The sequence below is a fragment of the Triticum dicoccoides genome, chromosome 7A (genome assembly GCF_002162155.2).
Source record: "Triticum dicoccoides isolate Atlit2015 ecotype Zavitan chromosome 7A, WEW_v2.0, whole genome shotgun sequence".
Lineage (NCBI taxonomy): Eukaryota > Viridiplantae > Streptophyta > Magnoliopsida > Poales > Poaceae > Triticum > Triticum dicoccoides.
In genome coordinates this window covers 653583091-653603778 of record NC_041392.1, presented here as the reverse complement: position 1 = coordinate 653603778, position 20688 = coordinate 653583091, and the positions used below count along the sequence as shown (strand labels likewise).

Below are 20688 nucleotides of genomic sequence, written 5' to 3'. Positions count from 1 at the left end.
AGTCGATCCTAGGCTTCTGCACAAATCCCTTGGCGACGAGGCGAGCTTTGTACTTGACGATTTCTCTGGCCGAGTCCTTCTTGACGTGGAACACCCACTTTACCCCGATGGCCTGGTGTCCAGCGGGCAGATCAGTGAGCTCCCACGTGTTGTTTTCCTCGATCGAGTTTACCTCCTCGATCATCGCTCTGCGCCAGCTTGGATCGAGCTCCGCTTCTCTGAATGTACTTGGTTCTTCAGCAGAGGCGATCAGCAGTTTTTCGTCTGGCTGGACGGCGCCATAGTGGATCCCGAGAACGTTAGACACACGGCGAAAGCGATGAGCTACGCGCGCGTCGTCATCGGCGTCCAACACTGGGCTCCCGGAGGGCGGTGTCACGAACTCCAAACCCCCTGGAGTGGCGGCTGCAGCAGGGATTTGTGGTGCCTCAGTCGCCGATTCCGGGCTGCTGACAGACACGGCCGTGTCCGGACTGCTGACAGGTGCGGGCGTGTTCACTTCAGAGCGTGATCTCGCCGCTGCAAGTTTCCGCGGAGCCGGCGGTGTCTGAGGTTCTGCTTCTTCTTCTCCGCCACTCTGAGCCATCTGCACCTTGTAAGCTGGATAAGGTACAGTGAACGACTCACCCACTGTTGCTGGAGTGCCATGAAAGGAGTCCTCCCAGTTCCATCATGCTGACTCGTCGAAGACAGCATCCCGCATGATCTGGACACGCTTGGTCGCCGGGTTGTAGGCGTGGTACGCTTTGCCGCCCTCTTCATACCCGATGAAAACCATCGGAGTGGAGCGGTCCTCGAGCTTGCTCTGGTGCGGTTTCACCGTCTTGACATGAACCACGCACCCAAAGGTGCGCAGGAAGTGCACCGGAGGTCGATCACCGTGCCACGCCTCGTACGGGGTCATGCCGACCACGGAGCGCGTCGGCGACCTGTTCAGGATGAACACGGCAGTGGTGACTGCCTCCCCCCAGAACTCTCCTGGCATGGACGTGGCCTTCATCATGCTCCTGGCCATGGCCACCACCGTCTGGTTATGGCGCTCCACAACGCCGTTTTGCTGAGGAGAGTACGGCGCCGTGAGCTGCCGCTGCACCCCTCGGTTTGCACAGTAGTCGCTGAAGTCGACGGAGGTGAACTCGCCGCCGCGGTTCGTCCGCAGTGCGCGCATCCTGCGCCCTGTCTCTGTCTCCACGCGCGCCTGGAACCGCGCGATCGCCCCCGTGGCCTCGTCCTTGGACCGAAGCACTGACAGCCACATGTACCTGGACATGTCATCGACGAGGAGGAGGAAGTAGCACCGCCCACCAGCCGTGGCGGGCGTGATGGGCCCGAAAAGATCGCCGTGCACCAGCTCCAGGATCTGCTCCGCTCTGTAGTTCGCCTCTGCGGGAAACGAGGCACGCCTCTGCTTGCCGGTGAGGCACCCATCACACACCTGGTCGACGTGGTCAATGGAGGGCAGCCCGCGCACCAGTCCTTGCTGGGCGAGCTTGCAGAGCGCCTGGAAGTTGAGGTGGCCGTATCTTGCATGCCACTTCCACGCCTCGTCCGTCGTGCACCGTGCGGCCAGACAGACGGGGTGCGCGAGCTGGAGCGCGTATGGGTACAGCCGGTTGCCGGCGCGCTGCACCTTTGCCACGATTCGACGCTGCTGGTCATAGAGGGTGAAGACGTCGTGCTCTATCTCCGACCGGCACCCGGTTTGGTCGAGTTGCCCGATGCTGATGATGTTGCTCTTCAGCCGCGGGATGAAGTAGACACCGCTCAGGACGCGGTGGCCGCCGGCGTGGTCGGTGAAGAGCACACTTCCGCGCCCTCGAATGTTGACGACCGATCTGTCCCCGAACTTGACGGTGCCGGTGACGTGATGGTCGAGCTCACTGAACGAGGCTTCCTCGCCGGACATATGGTTGCTGGCCCCTGTATCTAGGTACCAGACGCCGGAGTGAGCGTCCGTGGCCAGGCCCAGATGAGCTTCCACGCGCTCTTCGACCAGGTCGACGTGTCCGTCGCGATCGCTTGGAACCGCGGACAGATCACACACCTGCGCCATGAGGAGGTGCGTGGGATCGGCGTCGTCCCCGCCGTGCCCTTGGGCGAGAAGGGCCTTCGCCTCCTCGTCGCGCTTCTTCTTCCTGCAGCCACGGGCCCAGTGGTCGCTGATGCCGTAGTAGCGAAACTTGTCGCGATCGTCGTCGTTGCCGGTGCCACCGGCGTTTCCTCTGCCAGCACCCCCGTTCTGGCCGCGTCCACCGCCACCACCGCGGTGCCCACGGCCTCTTCCATGCTAGCCTTGAGACGAGCTGGAGCCCGAGCCACCAGCGTGAGAATCGCCGTTCTTGAGACGGGCGTTCTACTCCTCTTCAGTGAGAAGCAGGCGCCCCTCGCTATCAGTGGTCTGCTGCAGCTCATGGCGTTCCTCCGCCGCTTTCAGTCTCCCAGTCAGCTCCTCGACAGAGAGCTGATCGAGATCGACCAGAGTTTCGATCGAGAGAGCGATCTGTGAAAACTGTTTGGGGACTACTGACAGAAATTTTCTCACAACTCGTTTTTCAAGGATGTTCTCACCGAGCTGTGCCATCTGCCCCACCATCGCGGTAAGGCGCATTGCAAAGTCGTCCACCGACTCGCCGTCGGCGAACTTGATGTTGTTGTACTGCCTGGTGAGCGTCGCGAGTTTTGCCTCCCGCACCCGCGCCACACCAAGCCTCATCGTCTCCAGAGAGTCCCACGCCTCCTTCGCCGTCGCCTTGGCGGCGAGCGTGGGTCCCATCTCCAGCGGCACGCCGCGCAGGATCGCCTCGAGCGCCAAACGATCTTCGCTGCGCTCGGCGGTGCCCGTCTGGACGGCGTCCCAGAGATACCGTCCCTCCATCATGACCTGCATCAGGACAGCCCAGTCGGTGTAGTTGGATCGGGTCAGCTGCGGCCACGCCACACCGCCGATGTCGCGCGCCATCCGCGCTGTGGATCTCTCGGCCACGGCAAGCTCGTTGTCGTCGGAGACCCATGCCCGCGGAGTGGACGGCGACTTGCCGCCACCGGAGTCGTCTGGACCTGCCATCTTCAAGACCAGAACAGGGCTCTGATGCCAATTGTTGGCAAATTCTAGCCTATCTCTCTCACCTCACCTCGGTCTTTCTCTGAAACTCAGGTGGCAGGAAGAACAGGGAGGTTTTGCGCCGCGTGAACTTGCCACTTTTCTGATTTTCATTCCTCTCTACTTATTTAGAGTACAGCAACAGAAACGGGGTCATGGCCCCCTAACTACGCGCCACCACAGATTGTGATGCTCGTGCCATCCCATGAGTGATCGGTGAGGGCGCCAGAAACGCTCCACGCGCTAACTGACTCGAGCTAAACTCGCTAACAGAAACCTGAAGCTACTGACGAAACTGAAGAAAAGACTGAAACTGACGAAACTGAAAACCAAAAACACTAGCTACTGCAGACTTGGGTTTATTCAACACTGTACATATCCACATCGATTGACCAAGAATCCATCAGAGCATGCCAAAGTCCTTTCTAAGGGTAAAGGTATGTAATTGCATCTAGTTTCAGGTTTTTGAAATAGATTGCTGCTAGGTTGCTGCTGCTAGGTTGCTGCTGCTAGTATTCAGTTAATGCAAAACTTGTTTTCAAAATTCACATGGATTTCTTCGATCTATATTGCTACTGTTGTCTGTTCCCTTTGAATGGACATAGTGTTAGTTTTTGAAATAAATGTGAAATCAAAACATTACTCATTGTGAATGTGAAATTCATATGATGTTCATGCCGGTCAGCGGCTGCCGGATCCTGTTGTGGGCACCGACAACAGCAGTGCACGTCGGCAGTGGCTGGCTACAATGACATCATGCTTGTCAGTGGCGTCCGCTACGACGATGACGAGACTATGGTGGCTACGTCATGGGCATCCCCTACACACATGGATGTTGACGACCCCGTGGGTGCGGGCTTTCTCGGCCCATCCTGTTTTTTTCGGGTTCCTGTAAACCTTAGCACTAGCGGGCACAAAACTATGCCCACCATTGGTGTCCTAAATACAAGTGACGGGCCCAATATCCACCATTGGTATTTAGATTACCAGTGGAGGGTGGTACTTTAGGCCCGCCAATGGTAACCTAAATACTAGTGGCGGGCGCCCTCCACCGGTAGTTATTTTGTGCCGCCACTCAGTGGCGAACCCACCATTGGGGCGAGTTGGGGCGGCCACCCCGGGTCGCCGACGGTGGAGGATCGACCCCTACCTACCTATCTTCCTCCGACGGCGGAGAAAACCAGCGGCTGCGGCATCTCTGTTCGTGCGGCAGCCAGCGAGCGAAGGGATAAGAGGAAAGCAGAGAGATGTGGGCCGGTCCGCCGGTGGACTGGGCTATTTTCTACAGGCCCAAAATAAACGTTTGTTAGATCTGCTGACTAGTCCTCGATCCAGAAATCCAATCCACCGTTCCCCTCCCTCTGCACGACCTAGATGACCTGCTGCTCGCTGCTGCGGTGCTGTGCCGCCGCCGGAGCCCAGAGGCCAGGGGTTCCCGGGCGCGAGGGGCAGCTCCTTCATCTGCTCGCTCCTGCATCGACGAGGGAGGGGGCTGATACTGCGGCTGTGTGGGGCGGTGCTGGTGCTGGAGCCTGGAGGTCGGGCCAGCGGCGAGGGGCGGCAGTGGGGGCTGTGCCGGTGATGGATTCCGGCGAAGAGATGGACTCCGGCGAAGAGGTGGATTGGATAGGCATAGCTGCTGCTGTCGAACTCGAAGAAGCTGAGGCTGAGGCTGCTGCTGTCGAAGATGCGGCGGTTGTGGCAGAGGCAGCAGCTTCGGCGGCCAGAGCTAAACGGAAGCGAGAGCGACCACATGACTCCGACGACCAGCAGGTATCCTCTTCTAGTCTTCTTGTATCCGCTTCCTTTGATATGATAGATGGAAACTTGGAATGTTGAATAGCAGATAGCAGTAACATGACACTCGGTGTTGATATGGTGCCATTTGATGTTGTAGGGCATTCCTCTGGCATTTAGTTTAGCTGATGTGGATCCTGATCCTGGCACACGTAAGCAAATTGAAGAGAAAGCAACTCTTGATGGAGCAGATGCTGATGATAGAGGTTTGGCTTCTGGCTTTATGATAAACATGGAAACATTTGAATTTGTTCTTATCTTGCATTTGATGCTTCGAGTGCTTGGTTTAACCAATGATTTGTCACAAGCATTGCAACAAAAAGATCAGAATATAGTCTGTGCTATGAATATGATTGTGTCAGTGAAAAGTCTATTACAAAAGTTAAGAGATGATGGATGGGAGCCTCTCTTAATATCTACTACTAACTTTTGTGCTGCAAGAAATATAATAGTGCCCAATATGGATGATAACATTTCAGCAAGGGGTTACCCAAGAAGATCACGCAAAATGGTTACTTGTCTCCATCATTACAAGGTAACTATATTCAATGAGGTGTTGGATAGAAACATAGTTGAGATGAATAATCGATTTAGTGAAACTTCTACACGCTTGTTGAAGTGCATTGCCTGCCTTGATCCTAGAGACTCATTTAGCAACTTTGATCATGATAAGCTAGTTGAGCTTGCAAATATTTACTCAATTGATTTCTCTTCACAAGAGCTCTATCTGTTGACTGATCAACTCAACATATATATATTGATGTGATGAAAAGAAGTACTGAATTCTTGGCTTGCGATAGTTTGAGTTCTCTTGCTCTCAAGTTGGTTCAGAGTAGACAACATCTGGTATTTCCATTGGTTTATCGGCTCATCAGACTTGCATTGACATTACCGGTGGCAACTGCATCAGTTGAGAGGGTTTTCTCAGCCATGAATATTATAAAGACTGATCTTCGAAACAAGATGGGTGATGATTGGCTTAATGATTTGATGGTTTGCTTTGTTGAGCGCGAGATATTTGCTCAAATTAGTGATAAAGAGATTATGGTTCATTTTCATGCCTTGAAGAACCGTCGAGGTCATCTACCTCCACAACCTCGTGTTCAGTATGCAATTACGTCTTAAAGGTATACTACCACCCAGTTACCATCAGATGTGTGCCTATATCAAAATATACAACTCTCATCACACTTGTGCTAATGCATTCTTTATTTTGTAAGTCTCATTTGGAAATTGGAATTATGGGATCATATTGTGGCATAACTGAGCATTTCAAGCGGCAAGTGTCCATGTGAGCAGTCAGGCGGCGTTGGCAACTTTTAACACTGTACTAGTTTTAAATAGTCTTTTCATCCTTTTGTTGTTGAATGCTATGAATTCTGGTTGAATATAGCTGCATTTGTAGCGAAAAAAAATTAAACATTAAATGTTCGCCCCGGCTAACTTCAATTCCTGGGTCCGCCACTGCCGCCACTGCTAAGCAGTTCTGCGTTAGCGTGAGCGTCTTTAGTTCCAACTTCTCCATCATCAACTAGTTATGATGTTGTAATGATATATGTTTATGCAAGGGCTGATTAAAGTTGTTTAGCCAGTGTTCAGTGAATATGAGCACAAACTCTGTGTTATACATCTCTATGAGATTCTAAATAAGGTACACAGGGGAGAGAACATGAAGAACGATCTTTTGAAAACTTGCAATATTGACTTCAGTATCTATTTGGGAGGGGAACATGGAGAAGATGAAGATTGACCGCCCAAAAGCTCATGCTTGATTAGAGGAGATGGCTCCAAACACTTGGGTTACAACATTCTCCGATGAGGCGATGAGCTTAAACAATGTAACTAGAGGCTAACACGTGCTTCACCACGCCATTCTTCACTCATGGGATTAACTCTTTTATATCTAGTAGATTATCGCAATCGATTGTTTGGACTTTATCAGTGTTGACTTGTGATTTAATTATGTCCTTACGGTGTTTTTCCGTTCAGATATCGTGTCGGGTTGCTATTGGAGGCAATATTTTTTCCTAGAGTAGAATAGAGTTGTTTAGTGCGTCGTTATGGTGTCTTTACACTTTTTGGTCTTGGTGTTAGCCGGTGGTGATCATTTGAGCCTCTTGGGAGCTTCTATTCAACATTGCAACCATGAATTGATGCTATAATGCTCACATGGGGCGACCCATGAATCTCTTGCTCACTCAGCTTGCCTCCTGGCTCCTCTTGCTCGTTTAGCTTTTTATACCGCCCATGCCATCGCTAGCTCGGAAAAATTCGTCTATCTTTCTTATTTGAAAAAAGTTAGTTTAAATAAAACATCTTCATGGATTTTAAAATATATTGCATACTTACAAAAACATGAATTTTAGAAAACATTCACGGATTAAAAATATATTCATGAATTCTAAAAAAATGTTTGCATATTAAATAAGTTTTCAAATTTTAAAAATGTTCACAGACTTTAAGGATGATTGTGAACTTTAAAATATCCGTTAATGTACTCCCTCTATTCATATTTATAGGGCCTAATGCATTTTTGAGGCTAACTTTAACCACATGTAAGACCAATAATATATGACATGCTAGTTACACAAAGCATACCATCAAATTTGTACGTGAAAGGAGCTTCCAACGATATAATTTTAACATTATACATCTCATATACTATTAATCTTATCAATAGTCAAAGTTAGTCTCGAAAAATGCATTAGTTCCTATAATATATATGTACGAAGGAGTAATAAATATTAATGAATCTGAAAAAATCTGATAAGAAATATTTTTTTAGTGTTCACAAATTTTAATAAGCACTCAAGAATTAAAATGCGAAAAAAGAGAAGGAGAGATAAAACTAAACTGACACAACCTTACAGGACGGCCCCCTCAGCGACCCCACAACTCCCGAAGCATCCGAACGCTTCAAGTCATGGGAGCTTAATATTTCTATAGATATTCTCCTAAATAGTACTTGTGAACTTTTTAAACAGTAGCGATTCTCAAGATTATTTTCTTGTGATTATTCTACAACTTTACATTTTGGTATATTGATAATGCATTATCATAGGTGATCTTATTTGTTAGCACATATAAGGTTGCTACGTCATCATCCTTATGATTATTATTTTTAATGCATGTACAAGAGGCTTATTGGAAGGATGTCTATGGGCTCCCTCATGTCAACACATCTATCTTTATATATTAAAAAAAAATACTTGATGGGCTAACCAGAAAAAGGAAAAATAGGCTATAAAATTTCATAAAAAAATTAGAGACATCCGACCATTAATTTGGCGGATCATTAAAAATATAACCATTAGATTTACGTAACTGCACGTAACACTGATGGATCCAAAGCTAACAATTAGTTATGAAATATACCCTGCATGTATGACTTAATTAACCAAAAGAAAACAATCTCTGCAAATAAAAAAATTACAACTGAGCGGATGATCTTGCTTATGCTCCATACATCTATCTACGTGTCCCTTCCAACAAACAAACAAAAACTACTATATCTCACGTCCCTTCCAAAGAAACATAAAAAACTACTACTACATCTCACGTATCTTTCTTTTAGTTATATCTCACGTATCTGACTTATAATGATTAATTAGGAAGGACACACTTGATCCTTAAAAAAAGAATGATACAGTTGGCTACACGCATAGCTAAACTGAGTACTAATTATTTGAAAAAAAATTGTGAGTACTTCTTCTCACATAGACTAATAGCAATTTGTGTTGGACAAGAATTTTGATTATTCTAGCATGATATCCGCATCTGCTCACAAGTCCATCGATGGCGTTCAACATCATCGCCGGCATAAATAAATGATTGATGTTATTGTTACATATACATGTGATTGTATGAGACCTTTGTTAGCTAGGAATATTGTATACAAATGACTAATCTGGCCACAATAAAATTAGAACTTTAAGTCAACATCCTAATATAATATTACTACAAGAAAATTGATGACTTGGCCGATACACTGGATAATTTGTCTAGCTGACCCAAATAAGTAACTATTTTTTAAAATGTAACCTTTTATTTCATTGGAAAATGTCGACACAATTAAAAACGTTAATTCAACATATCTCATATAGTATCGCACACAAGTTGATTGGAGACTTAATGTATAAACAAAAACTTAATCACTAGACCAAGGAAATCATAGTATTTTATTCCAACTAAAAATGCCACGTTTAAAACCTTAACTCAAGGTCCTAATATCAGATGTCTTACAGAAAAATTGCCAAGTTAGTATACAAACTGGATAATTAATCTATTAGACCTAGAAAATATTTTTAATAATCTACTTACAAGGTTGACTTTATTACAACATGTTATTCTTTACATTCATCCGTCCTTACTCAACATAGCGCCGAATATGAACTATGGTGTCATACAAGCCATTGCCTATTCGCCTTGGCTCGACGTATGCCCGTACTTCTAGGTATGAACACCATGATTTAATGAGAACATGCCAAGCTATATGCCATGATCTTTGTCCCTCGGTCAGCCATGGCTCCACTTTTGGTCCTGGTTGCTGTTGCATGCTTCAAAGCGAGGAACCGTGGAAATGAGATCACAATTTCATCTTTCTGTTATCCAGATCATGACTTCCTTGGTTGCATGCATAGTTTTTTCACATGGGTTTTTCTTACCATAGTCATACATGATTCCACTATTCAAAATATCAGCTGATTCAACAATTTATCATCCGATTTATCCCTAATCGGTGGGTGACCGATAAGATTATGCCATATCATCACCATTTATCTTTTGGACTGATTTATCGCTCTGATAAGCAATTTTTCAGGAATATACCAATAAACGGGGGCCTATTTCTAGCACTATGTGTGCAAGAACTATGTTTATTTGTGTTCTGCGGACCTTGTTATGTAATATGTACAACTGTCCTGCTTTGTTTATCATTGTACTAGAATTCAAAGGCAAAGAATCAAGGTAACACTTTTGTCCAATATAGTTTTTTTTCCTGAGTATAGCATATTTTAGTGTTGGAAACCTGGGATATGTAAAAAAATGGCCGATTAATAGTCAACCGATAAAATCGATTAATCGTCTGATTTCTGATTAATCTCTAACCCTCGGTCGACTGAGACGCTAACGATAAGTGATATCCTCAATATTGCATGATTCAAGAACAAAGTCATGACCATGAGGCTAGACCGCTTGCGGGAGCCATGTGAATGGTACTTCCATGAGCCAGTGCAATTTCCAACCCAAATATTTTAATTTTCTAGCTAGCTTCACCGCTCCCTTTCTTGTGGTGTAGATTGAGAAAAACTGGAACATGCCAAGTGTGTATGTGTTTAAAGAATTGGAGGCCAATGTCATGGAAAATTCTTTGGTCCATGTAATATCATTTGTTTTCTATTGCTCATTATTAAACGTATAACATGTGAAGTATTTTATTTTTCTGATTGACCACTCAAAAAATCATTTAAGTCATACATTTACCAATTCAATCACAAAACAATACATATATGTGATCAAGAACTCTCATGATTCGGGTTTGCATCCAATACTCACTGCCTTGAAATAACCCCATAAAAGTTGTGGCATATTCTAAATAAAATCACTACACAGATACAACATGTGTGTGTGTGCCAATATCAAACTCGAATTCAATGCAGAGATAAAATAAATAATTGAATAAGACAAATTCGATGTTGATAGGGAGGTTTGTCCATATCAGATTCCAATTAAATTGGCTACTATTCACCCCCCATATATCTCTCATCGAACCATGGATCAAATTAGAATTTGAACTCCATAATATTCCTGTAATTATGTGGTGACTGTTTGAAATGAAAAAATAATTTTATTCTCTCAACTATTGGGCGAGTGCAGAACATCTTAAATCAATTACATTTGACCCCTCAAATCCCGACATTCTATAAATTTTTCTTCCTCAAAGTGGCTTTCACTATTACAAAGGTAGTTTTATCTTATGTGGTGCACACATATAAATTTACTTCAAAAATTATTTCAAATATTGATATTTTTATCTTATTTACCAAAATCCTAAACTACCGAAAGGTAAAGCAAATGATAAGAACTTTAGAATAAATTAAAAATTGGGGATTTAATGAAAACCACATTTGCTAATTTTGTCAAATTTGTATGCTCTTTTATACTTTCATTATTTCAAGAACATATGGTTGTTTTTTCATATTGAAAGCCCTTTTAAAACTTAAAAGTTGTGTGATGTGACTTACAGAAAGGTGCCACATTGGTCAAAAAATTTAAATGGTGAAACCCACTAGAAGAAACTTCCATACAAAGTATTAAAGGATGACAGTAAACTTATCCGGTCTAATAGTTGGAAGACCAAATCAAGAACCAACAAACATTTATCGCAGGAAAACCTTTGAATTACCATTTATTTTTTAAAAAGGTCAGGGATTTCAAAAGGTTCTCAAGAGGGCTTGAGGTACCAGCTAGGTGTACGTAATGCATGATGTGAGAGCAACCAATGTGATATCCATCTTTCTATATACATTAGTTCAGTCATATTTATTTCAAAAATATAATGCACAATAATAATAACATTGATGTCTTCAATGGCATAAGAAAATCATAATTGTACTTACTCCATTACATAATATAGTGTAATTTGGTTTCATGAAGATTGAGCAATATAGACAGTACCGAATATATACCATATGAATATATTTCGTGATCTAATGGTAATGATTTGGCATTGTAAATGTTGACAATTTTCTCTACAAACTTAGGTCGAAGTTTACAAAGTTTGATTTTGCAAAAATCTAATTTGCAATAAATTTCTGAACAAATGGAGTTATTATGGCTTGACATTTATTGAAATAATGTTTTTTTACAAAATTATTGTGCTTTCCAGTCCTCTATTTGAACTTGCATCAAATTCTTATGTTTTAAAATCCTGCATACCAAAGAGGCCTTTAATAAGTTTGCTTTTTTATGATATTTAATTTAGCATTGACAATAGAATATCAAAAACATTACTTTTCAACAATTTCATAACAATACAGGTGGCGCCCGCACATTTGCAAGGGCCACTGTGCTAGTTATGCAGGAAAAGAACAATTTACCTTCAAAATAAACAATAGGGATGTGTCCCACAACACATCAATATTACAGAAGATAGTACAATTTACCTACGAAAAAACAATAGTCAATAGGGGTGTGTCCCACAACACATCAACATTAAACAGGAAAAAAACATACATCGGTGAGGACACAATATCCACGACTTACAATGTTATAAAAATAATTTAATGCAATGCAAATTTAAATAATCTAAATACAAAAGTGTACTGATCAACTCAACGGACAAGCAAACCGCACTCGTGGGAACACAACTTAGAATTGTGCTTGGATCCAATCCACCGTGCCCTTCTCCACCTGGAAGGCCTTGGTAGTAACACCAGCCGGAATGGAAGGCTCCGCTCCAAACACCGCGTTGGCTACCGTGATCACTCCAGGGTTCTGGCTGCTCAACGCCACAAGAACCACTGCATGGGTCGTGCCATTATTGTTCTGGTAATGGACGAGGCCCTTAGGGAACACAAACACATCTCCTTTGTTGAGAACCTTCTCAAAGTGTTTGTTATCGGGTTTGACGTCACGAACCCGACGTGTAGACAGCCCTCTAGCACGGTCAGAATCTAGGTGGAACACGGGTGGGTGTGGGGAGGGTTGAGGCCAAACGGCGCGTAGTCGATGCGAACAAGGGAGACACCCATGGTATTCAGTCCGCCGATCTGTGCGACATTGACGGCGGTCACCGCAGAGCCCTGCTTGTTCGTCGTGTTGCCTGTCACGTGGAGGCCAGAGAAGTAGAAGTCCTCGGCCGTGACTTCTTCCGCGTCCTTGCAAGCCAGTCCGTTGACATGCACTGTGTAGGTGGAAACATTCTTGTTAGATAAACGGAGATAGGGGATTGCTTAGCTACAATTCTATGGAGTATATCAGCAGAGGGCATGTGCCTGGAGACATTTTGTCAGCGACGCAGAAGTCTTGGAGAAGGCTGGGGTCGGAGGCGGTGGCGCCATGCGAGCATGCCAGGGCCAGGAGAGCTCCTGCAAGGAGCAACACTCGAATGGCCATGTCTCTTCGCTTTCTCCTCGGTAGAGTAAATTAGCTAGCAGTCGAGCTTTGGAATTGGTTGCTTTGCTGCTTGGATTGTGCGATATTTAAGGAGTGAAGAAGGCTAGTATTTATAGGGAGATCTTGCCATACATTTATTTATGTATAGATTATTACATGGTTGGGCAGGAACAAAGTCTTTGTGATGTGGGCAGCCTGCAGAGCGCGCGTATATATCTGGACAGCCTGCTACTCATATGTATGTATAATATGCATGGGACGGCAGGATCAAATTAATACTAGCATGCATGATTACCTATTTACATCACATCAGTCAATGGTTGAACAAGTCGACTGTACATATCCACATCGATCGACCAAGAATCCAAGAGAGCATGCGATCCCTCCACATGGATCTCACCAGTACAGCAGTAGGCCCGCGCTTAACGTCGTAACAAATGCCCATGCCTTGTAATGGGAGGGGGAAAAATCCTGATATTTCCACACCCTCGTGGTGCTGACTTGAGAATCAGGCTATGGAGATATGGTAGAGATTAAAAGAACTTTAGGACATATACAAGAATAAGACAACGACATCTAAAAGGCCATTCGGAAGCTAAAAATGTTACGGGGTTATCACGGATTTCCTAAAAGCATTCACCTTATAGTCATTTTTGGTGTAAGGTTTGCTTCTACCATTATGTGACTCAGTAAAAGAGAGTGCACACACACCATAGACGTGAAGACCTTGAGTTGAATTCGTACTCAGCCTGCAAAGACCACACAAATATTGTCCATGTACTACTTATATCCTAATCAATTTTCAGTCGGTAGGACATCACATAGATCAATTATCTTAGAAGAACTTCTCAATCAGCTACCTTGCGCATCCTGCAAAAAATCCATCAACAAGCTATGCGTGTATGGCCATAATAACCAGGCGACAACTGCATGCAAAGCTAGCTCTCGCTTCTACATGTCCGACTTGTTGCTTCCCCCGTCAAGCAATCTCAACATCTCACAACTTGCTTCCGCATGCCTCCTCATCTTCTCCATGCACAAGCCTCCGCATCAGGTCGCACCTGTGCTATTTAATTACCTTCTTGCACTCTCGTGGTTGCCACTCAATTCTGCTGACACTTAATCCCTCGTTTCATTATCCCACCCATTTAAATATTCTATCCAGCCCACAATCCTTCCCTTCAATTATCCCACCTGTTTAAATATCATATCTAGCCTATACAATCTCTGTCTCGCGTCTCGCCACAAACATGAGGATGCTGCTTTCCTCTATTCTCACCGTGTGTTTGCCGATTCCCCGGGTGTTTTATATTAACCAGTGGCAACCACTTTTTTGAGGGAACAGTGGCAACCACTTTACAATAGCGAGGTGGGAGTATTTAATGTGAAAAATGTTATCTGAGTTGGTAGGTGCAGCCGATGGAAGAGGTTCTGAGTTCGATTCCCATAGTGTCAGTCTTATTTCCGCGTCTCTCAAAAGCCCACTTACGTGACTGGCAACCCATAAGTGTAGTCCCTGCAATGCAAAGCAACATGGCCCAGTGCAGGATGGCTATTTACGAAACATCAGCATGCGTGCGGTGATTATGAATTTTTTTGGCTCCTTTATTACATGCAAATAAAATGGCTTCATTGGGCTTATCTGAGGCAGCAAAGCGATGGGCTGGTTAGGTCAAAGACACACAACCCATACTATCGTTGCTTCATGCTGATACAGTTTAGTACCACCTCGAAAGAAAATCTCATTCGTGGACCAACTAATTTTAATTATCCATAGGAAAAAAATCAAAATTAATAATTTGAGTGAAGGGATCGAAAAATCGGACAAGTGCACCTTGCATTATTAGTAGGTATAGATATAAATAGGCAGGAGCTATGCCGAATTCATTAAGAGGGAAAACAAAAATACATAATGGCCCGATGTATTAGGGAAACTAGGCCAAAACCACATAGAGAAAAAAAAACAACGACAAAAAAATAACAATGCCCACGTTGGCCTACTCAAAACGAGCTCTCCCATCGACTCACACCGCCACCATGGAGGCGAGCCAACACCAACAAACATCACATCACAACCGAGCTCCGCATTCGTCGCGAAAGCTGAAGCCCACACAGGAAACCAGAGCTGGATGCGACCCATCTAGACCTAGATGGGTACCGCCACCTCAACTGTGCCATGACACCCATTGTGCACCTCCGCGTCGAACCACTAGATGACCGCCCCATCGCAAGCCTTGACGCCCCATCGCAAGCCCTAATATAACATTATTCCAAATAAGTAACTGTTTTAAAAATGTAAACTTTTATTTGATTGGAAAAAGATGCCACAATTAAAAAAACGTTTAACTCAACATTCCTTATATAGCATCACACACAAGTTAATTGGTGACTTAATCTACAAATAACAAATAATCACCAGACCAAGGAAATCATAGTATTTTATTCCAGTTATTAAAAATGCCATGATCAATATCAGATATCCTATAGAAAAACTGCCGAGTTAGTGTACAAACTAGATAATTAATCTACTAGATCGACCTAGAACATATTTTCAATATTATAATTAAAGGATTGAATTTATTACAATATGTTCTTCTTTACATTCTTCGGTCCTTACTCAGCATACCGATTGAATATTAATTGTGGTCTCATATGAGCCGTTGCCTATTAGCCTTGGCTCGATGCATGACCAAACTTCTAGGTACGAATACCATGATTTAATGTGCACATGCCAAGCTACATTCCACTATCTTTTTCCCGCGGTCGGCCATGGCTCCACTTTTCTGGTACTAGTGGCTGTTGTGTGCTTCATAGCGAGGAATTGTGGAGATGAGATCACAAATTCCTTTGTCTGTGATTCATATAGGACGTGTTTGGTTGCCCGCATGAGGCCCAGCCTGGCCCGGGCGGGAAGAATTTGGTCCGTTTAGTTTCCTTCATTCACTGTGCGGCCCGCATCGCACGAAGCTTAAAGCACGTCCAGGCTAGGCCCAGGGGCAACGCACGAATCGGCAGTAGCTCGCAAGCCTGGCCAGGGCGAGGCAGGGGAGGGCGACGCGCTACTCCCCTCGTGCGAGCAGGGGAGATGGCGCGAGCTCGCCCGCGTCGCCGAAAAATCGGCGGGAGGATTTCGGCTCACCTCCCGCCGCTCCACCCCCTATTTAGCCCCTCCCTCACCGCCCTAACTCCCGCCACCATTCTTCCTCCGTTCGCGCTTTCCCGCCGACGCGCATCGGCACCGACGAGCAGGTAAGCGGCGCATCTTTATCGGCCGGCTGTCCACGGCGTCGGAGCTTCTTCACCGGCCGGCGTTCATCTTCCACCACCATCCCCACTCGTCCTCAAGCTGGAGCCATGGCCTCTGTGAGTTCAATCCCCCTTTCTCTCTGTTCCTTCTAACTAGATCTGAGCTGCAGCTAGAATTTGATCTAGATGCATGGTTGATTAGTGGTCTGATCTGTGAGCTGATATGGTTGGTTGCTATGTTGCGGTTACAATTTGTGGTAGGGCTAGATGTTCAAGCATGCGGTAGGCTAGATTAGTTGTAGAGTTTGAAGTTGAACCTTGTGCTTGTGTTGAATCATGCTCAGATATGTGATTTGTAGCTATTGGTGGTCATGTGCTTGCTATGATAGTATTGAACCATGTACATGTATGCTTAGTATGATAGTGATGAAGCATGTGCTTGCTATGATAATGATGAACCATGTACATGTATGCTCCTGCTTTCATGGATTGTCCGGTATGTTGTGTGCTATGCTCACTGTCAATGCGTGCTACGATTGTAGGACATGACCACGCAGACGCAAGATCTTAGTCAGGCCCTTGTAGTGTACAGCCACTTTGCTCCATATTTTGTCGAGGACTCGCAGCCTATGTCCGAGATGGCACCTGATTCAAACGTGTTCGAGTCTGATTCCCTCTATGTGCCAGTTGTAAGGGCATATTTATCCCTAAGGTGTTTTGGTGATTGATGACAATGCTTTTGCAGACTAATCGTGTGCCTTTAGTTTCCCGGACGTTTCATCGCTAGGCACAAGACGATTTGGTGCCCCTCGAAGACTATTGAAGACGGCATTTTTCTACGTTTCTTTTTGGTGGTTTTGAGTCGTAGGAAAGCCGTACTAATAAGAGGGGGTCCGCGTCGGAAAGGTTCGGGTGGAATCATCACGTACACGTTTTCTTCCTTGTCTCCACCTTTCCCATACGCATTGGAGCATCCTCCGTTTATCCTCTTTCCTTTGTCCTGGTTGCTGATGTTGGGCTTGCGGTAGTACTGCTCCCTGGAGCGGTAGTACCGCATGCACCAGTGGTAGTACCGTACTTCAGCGCGGTAGTACCACAGGAGCCCACGGTAGTACCGCTCCTCCGGAGCCGTAGTACCGTGGCCCCCAGGCCAAGTGCCGCTTCTTCGCGGTAGTAGGGGCGGATGTAATTTTTCACATCCGCGCCTCCGCGGTAGTACCGCACCACGTGCGCAGTACTACCGCGCGCGGCTTGGCTCAGCTGCCAAGCGGTAGTACCGCTCCTCAGCGGTAGTACTATGTCGGATTTTTGCATCGTCTATTTTCCAGCAGAAGTAGGCACAGATGTATTTTTATTCATCCTCGCTCTTCCCAGGCTAGGAGTTTCCTGCCTTGCGATAGTACCGCAAGGGGGAGCGGTAGTACCACGCCTGCGGCAGTACCGCCCTCAGCCCTTGTGCTACAGGTCTGTCCTAGCTCCTGCCGCTGCTCGGTAGTACCGCGGTCCCTCACGGTAGTGCCGCATGGCCTTGCGGTAGTACCGCTAGTCAGGGGCGGAAGTACCGCATGGCCTTACGGTAGTACCGCTAGTCAGGAGCGGTAGTACCACAAGTCGCGGGCTGGTTAGGTGGATAACGGTTGGATTTTGTCCACAGCTATATAAGGGGTGTCTTCTACCTCTAGTTGACCATCTCTTCCAACCCTAAGCTCCATTGTTGCTCCAAGCTCCATTTTCGCCCGATCTCACTCCCTAGCCAATCAAGCTTGTTGATTTGCTCGGGAGTGGTTGAGAAGGCCCCGATCTACACTTCCACCAAGAGAAATTTGATTCCCCCCACTAATCCCTTGCGGATCTTGTTACTCTTGGGTGTTTGAGCACCCTAGACGGTTGAGGTCACCGCGGAGCCATAGTCCGTTATGGTGAAGCTTCGTGGTGTCGTTGGGAGCCTCCAATTAAGTTGTGGAGATTGCCCCAACCTTGTTTGTAAAGGTTTGGTCGCCGCCTCCAAGGGCACCAATAGTGGAATCACGACATCTCACATTGTGTGAGGGCGTAAGGAGAATATGGTGGCCCTAGTGGCATCTTGGGGAGCATTGTGCCTCCACACCGCTCCAACGGAGACATACTTCCCTTCAAAGGGAAGGAACTTCGGTAACACATCCTCGTCTCCACCGGCTCCACTTTTGGTTATCTCGTGCCTTTACTTGTGCAAGCTTATTTGTGATATATCTCTTGCTTGCTTGTGTACTTATCATTGTTGCATCATATAGGTTGCTCACTTAGTTGCATATCTAGACAACCTACTTTGATGCAAAGTTTAAATTGTTAAAGAAAAGCTAAAAATTGTTAGTTTCCTATTCACCCCCCTCTAGTCAACTATATCGATCCTTTCAATTGGTATCAGAGCCTCGTCTCTTTATTAAGGACTTTACCGTCCGAAGAGTATGGTTGACATCGTAGATGGTGAGGAGGAGCACTCCGGTGCAAATACGGTATCTTCTATGGGAGATGGGGGAACCGCGGTCTCTTGTGAGGAGTTCAATGTGGCATTGGACACATTGAAAACCTCCATGACGACCGAGGTCAAAGGCATGTTTAATGAATTCTTAGAAGGGCTTAAACTTTCCACCGCACCGTTGAAAGTGGGTGATCCCGCCAACAAGGTGACGGATGCTACCTCCAACAAGGGGGAAGCTACTAGCGAGAAAGCCCTTCCTTCTAGTGGTAAAAGTGGCACCGACATCTTTTCCCATGTGGAACCTCCACTTGTCTATGGTGGACCTCTCCCTTCCACTCATTTGAATCATGCCGGCCCAACCCCTAAGATTGAGAAGAATGTAGAATTTGATTCTTGGGTCTATCATTTTAAGCGTCATTTAAATCATGTGAACACTAACCTTTGGAGAATCATTGAAGAAGGTTTCTATCCGCATGACCGAAGCAACTTCACTCCTAGAGAAGCCGTGGATAATCAATTCAATGAGAATGCTCTCTTCATCATTCAAGAAGCTATCCCACCCGAAGACCTTCCTCATCTCCGGCCCTACTCCTTGGCTAAAGATGCTTGGCGCCAAGTGGTTGAAGGAAATATGCCCTAGAGGCAATAATAAAGTTATTATTTATTTCCTTATAATCATGATAAATGTTTATTATTCATGCTAGAATTGTATTAACCGGAAACATAATACATGTGTGAATACATAGACAAACAAAGTGTCACTAGTATGCCTCTACTTGACTAGCTCGTTAATCAAAGATGGTTATGTTTCCTAACCATGAACAATGAGTTGTTATTTGATTAATGGGATCACATCATTAAGAGAATGATCTGATTGACATGACCCATTCCATTAGCTTAGCACCCGATCGTTTAGTATGTTGCTATTGCTTTCTTCATGACTTATACATATTCCTATAACTATGAGATTATGCAACTCCCGTTTACCGGAGGAACACTTTGGGTACTACCAAACGTCACAACGTAACTGGGTGATTATAAAGGAGTACTACAGGTGTCTCCAAAGGTACATGTTGGGTTGGCGTATTTCGAGATTAGGTTTTGTCACTCCAATTGTCGGAGAGGTATCTCTGGGCCCTCTCGGTAATGCACATCACATAAGCCTTGCAAGCATTGCAACTAATGAGTTAGTTGCGGGATGATGTATTACATAACGAGTAAAGAGAATTGTCGGTAACGAGATTGAACTAGGTATTGGATACCGACGATCGAATCTTGGGCAAGTAACATACCGATGACAAAGGGAACAACGTATGTTGTTATGCGGTCTGACCGATAAAGATCTTCGTAGAATATGTAGGAGCCAATATGGGCATCCAGGTCCCGCTATTGGTTATTGACCGGAGACATGTCTCGGTCATGTCTACACTATTCTCGAACCCGTAGGGTCCGCATGTAACTACGTCTTCACGGCACCTCCGCAGTTTCGGTGCTTGATCGGTTGGATCGTGAAGACATATGACTACTTCCTCTACGTTGTGTCAACGCTTCCGCAGTCGATCTGCGTGGGTACGTAGACAGCACTCTCCCCTCTCGTTGCTATGCATCACATGATCTTGTGTGTGCGTAGGAATTTTTTTGAAATTACTACGAAACCCTTCAGTGGTTTCCCTGTACCAGGGAAGCGCAAGCATTCAACACTCCAACTATGAAGTGGTTTAAGATGAAGCCGATGAGTTTGCAATGAAAGAAGATGAAGAACCTCGTGAGCTCTATCGGAGGGTAACAAAACTCGCGGTCTCGCTCCGAGATCATGGAAGCAAGGACACAGATGAAAATTGGATCAAGGGCAAATTCCTCAAGGCAATGATGCCCTACCACAAAGCCATGTCCTCCGTCATTCGTCAAAGGCCGGACTTCCACACCTTGTCCTGAAGTGATGTGTTGGATGAGTTCGTTGCTATGAGCATCT

General features: G+C 45.5%; 1 pseudogene; it reads right to left on the bottom strand.

The window, feature by feature from the left end:
• Positions 1-12265: 12265 nt before the first annotated feature.
• Positions 12266-13012, bottom strand: LOC119329267 (annotated as a pseudogene).
• Positions 13013-20688: the final 7676 nt, after the last annotated feature.